We start from the raw sequence: 7674 nt of genomic DNA on the forward strand, positions 1-7674 counted from the left end.
TTTCTATATTATACTAAATATTAATGTAAAGGTGAACCCCTTTAAAGGAGAAGGAAAGCTACAGAGGCATTTTATTGCCAATAGATCAGCTGCAATAGTGCAAGCTAGAATGCTATATTTATTCTGTGGAATATTTTACCATACCTGAGTAAAAAGATCTTGAAGCTCTCTGTTTGATTAGGATAGCAGCTGCAGTATTAGCTTGGTGTGACATCACTTCCTGCCTGAGTCTCTCCCTGCTCACTCATAGCTCTGGCTCAGATTACAGCAGAGAAGGGAGGGGAAGAGGAGCAAACTGAGCATGCTCACGCCCGGGGCAAGGAGTTTTAAGCTGAAGGCAGGAAGTCTGATACAGAAGCCCATGTGTACACAATAGAAGGAAGGAAATGCCTCAAGCGCCTCCTTCGTGACCCCCGTAATATAATCATTCGCGCAAAGCTTCCCCTAGCTTCCTGGCAACGGGAAAGCTGCATCGGCTATTGGAGCATGAATTGAGGCGGGGGCAGAGAGGTCGGCAATGACGAACGGCTGTGTTGCCTGACTGCATCTTCATCGCTGCACAAGGAAGACAAAAGACTGGTGTATTCAGACTGATTTCTTACAAAAACAAGGGTATGCTTTTTCATACATGTCTAAACTTTTTAAAAAATCGATTGCAGCAAAAAGATTAAGGAAAAACCTAATGAGGGAATGCTTGCTGGTAATTATATATACTATACATTGGCAACACTTAGAGCTAAAGTTGTTCTTTGGCTTTCCTTCTCCTTTAACCTTTCCTTCTCCTTTAATGTTCTCTGAAGTTACATATGAATTTGGAATGAGAAGATGCTTTGATTTCTGATTTTTGTTCATGAAATAGGAAATATTTTTGTATGGTAAATATATATTTTTTAGGCACAGGCGACTGTTTAGCTGGATGCTAAGAGTTACAAGACATAAAACTCCTGCCCTCCTTCAGCTAAACACTAAAATGATTGTTGTCCGTAACAGAACCATTAATCACTAAGGGGGCGATTTATAAAGGTTCCAATTAGAATTGTTGCCAAAACCTCATAAACTTGAATTATATTTTCTGAATGTAAAAAAAATTGTCTTCTAAAAGCTGGCGAATTCTTTTTAAAATTTGAGTTTTCGAGTTTATAAACTCACACATTCAGGATTCTAAAGCCTAGAAACACGGTAAATTAGAGGTATTCAAGTTTTTTTTTTTATTCTGATTTTTTCCATGAATAAGCTAACATTCAAGCTTTTTGAAATTGTGAGTTTAAACAAAGTAGAAAAAAAACCTCTTAAAGGATGGTTGTCCGTCTGTGCACCAGGTTCTGTGTTCCAGTATGTCTCCCGTTGAGGATTGTGTATGTTTATGTACTGATCAACATAGGACACTTCACTGGCTCCAATCTGATTCTTGCTTAGGGTATGCTTCCTAAACAAGCAACCAATGTTAAGAGAATGGCTAAGGGCCATGTGCTGTACTGATTTTTTTTTTTTTTAATAAAACAGTAACCCTTGGAATCCAATTACAAGTATGAAATACACTGGTGTAAATTAATTTAATTAATAAAGATTTCCACAGCTACTTGTATTGCTCAATATACAGAGTGAGTAAATAGGTGTCTGATGAAGAGTGCAAACACGAAACGCGTTAGCCCTCAGACGCTGTCTCTTTTAAATTGGATATGGAAATAGACTGCTGTTTTATACCTATAATCGTTGCGTGAGCAGTTCTTGAAAAATCCCGGTGTGCGCTGCTGTAATATTTGGGCTGACCTCAGGGTCAGCTCCACTGTGTGTGAGTGCATGTAGGCTGATTGGATTCAAATCAAAGAAACAGGGATACTTAGCAGGTCTGCTTCACTCAGGCTGCAAAAATATGCAAGATGACAACAGCCGGAGCCTTCAGCCTGTGTGCCCATGGCCTTAGCTCACACCCCAACAGTATTCTCTTGACAGGATGATGTAATTTCTGGCCTAAGGATGCAGACAAAGAGCCAAGGTTTGATATGCATATTTGTTGATGGTGTTATCTACTTCGTTGTATAATTGTATCCTAAATGACTCCAGTTTTATAGGACACTCAATCCAATGCCTATACAATTATACTTATCAACTCCTAGTCTAATAACGTGTATATACAGTAGGGTTGCACCGAATCCTGGATTCGGTTTGGGATTCGGCCTTTTTCAGCCGGATTCTGATAAGACCGAATCCTTGTGTCTTTTTGCCGATCTGAATTTTCATTTGCTTATGTAAATTAAGGGCAGGAGGGAAATCATGTGAATTTTCATAACAAAACAAGGAAGTGAAAAAAATGTTCACACTTCCCTGCCCCTAATTTGCATATGCCAATTCGGATTCGGGTTCGGTATTCTGCCAAATCTTTCACAAAGGATTTGGGGATTCGGCGAATCCCAAATAGTGGATTTGGTGCATCCCTTATATAAAGTGGGAAACTCGTTGCAGGGAAACCATAAGTATCAGGGCTGCAGGCTCAAACACCTGTGAGCTGATCTTTTAGAATGTGTAATACCATTTGCTTGACTTGCACAGCCTGTACATTCTTCCTGTGCTCCTTTTCATTTTCTCTTGCTCTTGCTGCAAAAATAAAACTTTCTTTCATGGAGTAAGGGCTCTTACACACGGCCGTTCCGACCTGCGCTCCCCTGCGTTCCGTTTTTTGGCGTTCAGCCGCAGGGGAGCGCAGGAATAGACGCAAGTCATTATTTGAAATGGGGCTGTACTCACTCAGGCGCGTGTAGGCGCCGAACGCAGGTTCAGACGCAACATGCTGCATTTTTCCTGCGTTCGGCGCCTACACGCGCCTGAGTGAGTACAGCCCCATTTCAAATAATGACTTGCGTCTATTCCTGCGCTCCCCTGCGGCTGAACGCCAAAAAACGGAACGCAGGGGAGCGCAGGTCGGAACGGCCGTGTGTAAGAGCCCTAAAGGTTTTGCAGAGCTTTCATCCTCCCCTCTTTTTCTTCCTCCTACGTCTTCTTTCTCTGCAAGAAACAACATGCGACCATTATTGATTGGAAGGTTAGTTAAAACTTAGGTTTATTGCCACTCTCCTCAGACAATGAAGACTGCATTTTGCCTTATGAATGTATGTTTAGGGTTGGATCTATATTTCCAAGAAAGTCTTGGACAATTCAACCCAAATCTCCCCCTAATGGGTTTTTTTGGCTACTTCGACCATCGAATTGGCTACTTCGACTACGACTTTGAATCGAACGATTCGAACTAAAAATCGTTCGACTATTCGATAATCGAAGTACTGTCTCTTTAAAAAAAACCTTCGACCCCCTACTTCGCCACCTAAAACCTACCGAGGTGCAATGTTAGCCCATGGGGAAGGTCCCCATAGGCTATCTTAGCTTTTTTTAGTCGAAGAAAAATTGTTCGATCGATGGATTAAAATCCTTCGAATCGTTTGATCTGTCAATGAATGGGTCCTTTTTCAAGCTGACAAAGCTTTGTTAGCTTGAAAAGGGACCATTGCAGGTCCGAAACCTTGCTGCTGCTATACATGAAAGAATAAAGGCGGTTTTATACAAGGCCTGGGAGTGCTGCCAATTCTTTATATTATAATGTGTAAATATTTATAACGTTTACAGACAAATACATTTCAGAAATTAAATATCTTTATTTATATGTTCAATGCTAATTATACCCCAATACTGAATTACATTAGAAATGATTTACTATATGTCTAACGCTAGCTGTATAAGGCAGTAGCCAGCACCCTAATGTCTCTGGAGGCAGCACCTGCTGATCTTGCTAGACACTCTCCTTGGAGTTGCTGGTGCAATAACGGCTTACTGTTCCCTGAGGTACTTCCTACATAGCGGTGCTGGTGAGCAGAGCAAGACTAAATGCAGTTATACATGGTCCAATCAGGTACACCTTCTGACACTGAACAGAATGAGAGCATCTAAGAGGCGACAAACGGTAACACAGAGCACCTTGGGGTGAAGAGGAGCTGTGGCTCTACTTGCTTCCACATCTGCCAATACACCATGTTGGTTAGTGCATGGAAGATTACATTTTCAAACCTGTCTGATCCCTGAACAATGATGTATGGAATCAGTCAGGATTGGAGATTCCCTGTACACGAACAGATAATTATACAAAATGTATGGCCACTTTAAATCAGCATGGGTCTAAGGTACACCACTTCTAATCCTCTGTGGACCTCTGTGCTTACTCTATGGTGTTGGTCTAGTTCTTCACCACTTCCTCGGACTGCAAATGGAGGGCTTCCCTTTCTTTCCTCTCTTCATATATTTGCCTGGCTTCTTCCTCCAAGGTGTTTGTGTTGCTTACAATTCTCTCTCATTCAGAATTGGGGAATACAGTAACTTTTCTCAGATTAACAAGTTTTGGTTTAGATATTCCTGGAACCACTTCTATATTTAATTTAATAGAGAAAGAAAGCCATTTGTAAATATAACAACTGCTAGTGAGGGCAGTATGTCTCTGGTATTTTTGGTGTTGGCAACAATGTAGTCAAACTCATTTCCCATTCTGGGAATAGCAGCTCCTGTGTAAGGTTCATCTGCTGCATAGAGTTCACAATGCCATTGGGTCAGACAGGTGGCAATTCTGTATGGGGGGCCCTCATAGTAGGGACCAACTCAAGCCCCATGTGTGAGGCTGAAATGTTATTGCCCAGTAAACCCAAGTAAGCATTCTGCCACTATACAATTAAATAGGGGGTACATTTTAGCCAGCATCCACTCACCTGACTTTGCTCTGCTAAGGCCCTTCCTCCTCCCATACTGCACGACAGGAGCAGACAAAGTAGTGGCCATCATTATAACTATATATAACCAATATGAATGAAGTATGAAGTCTATCTGGAGACCTATTCTTGCTTTTCGCCACTACATTTTCCTCCAGCTGCACCAACCATGCAGTCTACTTTCTCTAGGATTTTCCTCTTTGCTTGTACCCAGAACCGCTGCGTTGGCATGGGTGCAGGCACATGAGATTTAGAAGCAAAAAATGCACACTCAAGCATTTCCATGCCCCTGTGTAACATTAGGCTAGGGCCACATGGGAGCCGGAATCAGCTAGCTGAAATACACTGGTTCATTTCATCCCTACCACAGGCAGCAGCCTCCTCTACCGCATTCATAAGTGCTGAACTGGCTTTGGAGCGAAGAAGAGACTTTGTTGGATTTTGTCACAAAGTGCAGTAACTCCCAGATCTTTTCTGTGAGTCTGTTCTCACCAAAAACAATTAAGCACTTATGAATGTGGAAAAGAGAGGAGGCTCCTGCTACATCTCACTGACAGCAGCCCTGTCCTGTGCAGAGGAATGAATGCCTCTTTGAACATTTGCTGCTACAGTCTAGGTTCCTGTGTTGGTGCCCACCCAGGAGCAAAATGAAGCCCAGTCTCAAATTTAAATAATCATTTACAATCGAAGTTGTTGTTAGGTTCTGTGCTTCTTTAGCCACCAGTCCTCTAGCAGCCTCCTCCCCTTGACTGATTTGCAAATGCGCCGGACAGTCTGTGAATATGCCAATGAAGGAAAAGATAAGGAAGGCCTCCCCTACCCATCAGCTCTGGCATTGGATTTACCTAGGCATGGACCCTTGGGTGCCTAGATATGACCCTGCTTGTTAGAATGTAATATTCAGCCAAAGTCTAGCACCAGAGCTTTATAATATATTAGTGCATGATAGTGCATGAGAGCCCTCTAGTGACCAATAGAGATAATTAACAAACTATAAATATGCACCCATATAGGTTAAAATAAATCACATTTATTTAAATATAATAAAATACATTTGTCCCCACAAAAAGGCTATTGTGTTTGCTTACCCAAAACTTAATCATAAGCATCGAAAGAGGAAATACACAGACTTGCATATATACTGTACTTTGGGATATTTGAAATTATTGTTTACTTTTTGATCATACATTCAGACACAACAGTTAGGCTTTTTGTGGGGACTTATGTATTTTATTATGTTTAAATAAATGTACATTTTAACCTATATGGGTGCATGAGTATATTTATAGAATGTAATATTGTATTGATCCAGTTCTAGATTTCCATTGAATGAATCAAGCTTACTGTATCCTGTCTTTAACAACAACTATATCATTTTAACCTTTTAGGCAAGAGGAACCCAGGTATTGCCCTAACCAGCAACCATGAAGATCCTCCGGGTTTTTGATCACACCATTATAAATGATAACAGCGATACCTGTATTATCCAGTGTGTGCCCAGAAAAAAAGCTTCCAATTGGGTTGCAGAATTCGTATGAGAAGGGCAAATGGACGGAATATATGGGCCGAGTGTTCAGCTACCTAGGTGAGCAAGGAATTCGGGAAGAGGACTTGAACAGGATCATGATTGCTATTCCTTACACCCCAGGGATGACAAAGTTATTCCATTTTATTGGCCAAAACAAAGACTACTTTGACTGCATCATTATCTAGGATTCTAACACCATCTTCATCGATTGGATTCTAAGGCATGCCAATATTCAGAATGTGTTTGACAAGGTGTTCACTAACCCTGCAGCTTTGATAGTATTGGAAATCTCACCGTGGACAATTTCCACATTCACCACTGTTTAACATGTCCAACAAATCTGTGCAAAAAGAAGGTTTTGGAAGAGTTTGTAGCCAAGTAGTCCTCAAACCAGGTGTACTATTCTAAAATCGTCTATGTTGGTGATGGGGGAAATGATTTCTGCCCTGTGACGTTCCTTAAGAAAGGTGATATTGCCAGATACACGTCATATGATTATAAACAGGACGGTAATGATACATGTAGAATGAAGGAGAACAGGGAGGAAATACAGGTATGGGATACCGGAAACCCACTATCCAGAAAGATCCAAATTACGTGAAGACTGTCTCCCATAGACTCCATTTTATCCAAATAATCCAAATTTTTAAAAATGCTTTACTTTTTCTTTGTAATAATAAAACAGTAGCTTGTACTTGATCCAAACTCAGCTATCATTAATCCTTACTGGAAGCAGAACCAGCCTAGTGGGGTTATTTAATATTTAAATGTTTTTCAATTAGATGTAAGGTATGAAGGTCCAAATTACAGAAAGATCTGTTATCTAAAAAGCCCCAGATCCCGAGCATTCTGGATAACAGGTCCCATACCTGTACATGCAAGTCACATAATAAGGAGCAGTGCATAAATGATATAAGTAAAATGATTGGGAATATGTAGGAAATGTATATAAATAGTACTAGTACAATAACAGAGAACAGGGAGAAAATAGATACAAGTCATGTGAGTAGGAATACACTGGGTATAATATAGCAGAATAAAGTGGTAAAGTAAAATACATGCATAATACAGGAAAATACATGCAAGTCACATGATTAGGAACATTGTAGGAATAATAAAAGTAAAGGCTGAGAACAGGTAGGAAAGATAAAAAAAATATGAGATTAGAAACCGCACAGATATTATACAAGTAGAATAATGGAGCACAAAGAAGAAACAGATATGTCATGTGATTAGGAACAGGATTGAAATGATAGAAGTAGAATGATGACCAGGGTGGAAATAGATACAAGGATTAGGAACAAGGTGGAAATTATACAAGTAAAATGAGGAAATACTGTAGATATATGGATGGAAATGATGCAAGCAAATTCACATGATAGCATATACAGTATTATATAC

At 40.3% G+C, this 7674-nt stretch overlaps 1 pseudogene; it reads left to right on the forward strand.

Annotated features, from left to right (window-relative positions):
- The first annotated feature begins 6139 nt into the window (after positions 1-6139).
- On the forward strand, positions 6140-6923 carry LOC108702986 (annotated as a pseudogene).
- The last annotated feature ends 751 nt before the right edge of the window (positions 6924-7674 follow it).

Source organism: Xenopus laevis, chromosome 9_10S, assembly GCF_017654675.1.
Source record: "Xenopus laevis strain J_2021 chromosome 9_10S, Xenopus_laevis_v10.1, whole genome shotgun sequence".
Classification (NCBI taxonomy): domain Eukaryota; kingdom Metazoa; phylum Chordata; class Amphibia; order Anura; family Pipidae; genus Xenopus; species Xenopus laevis.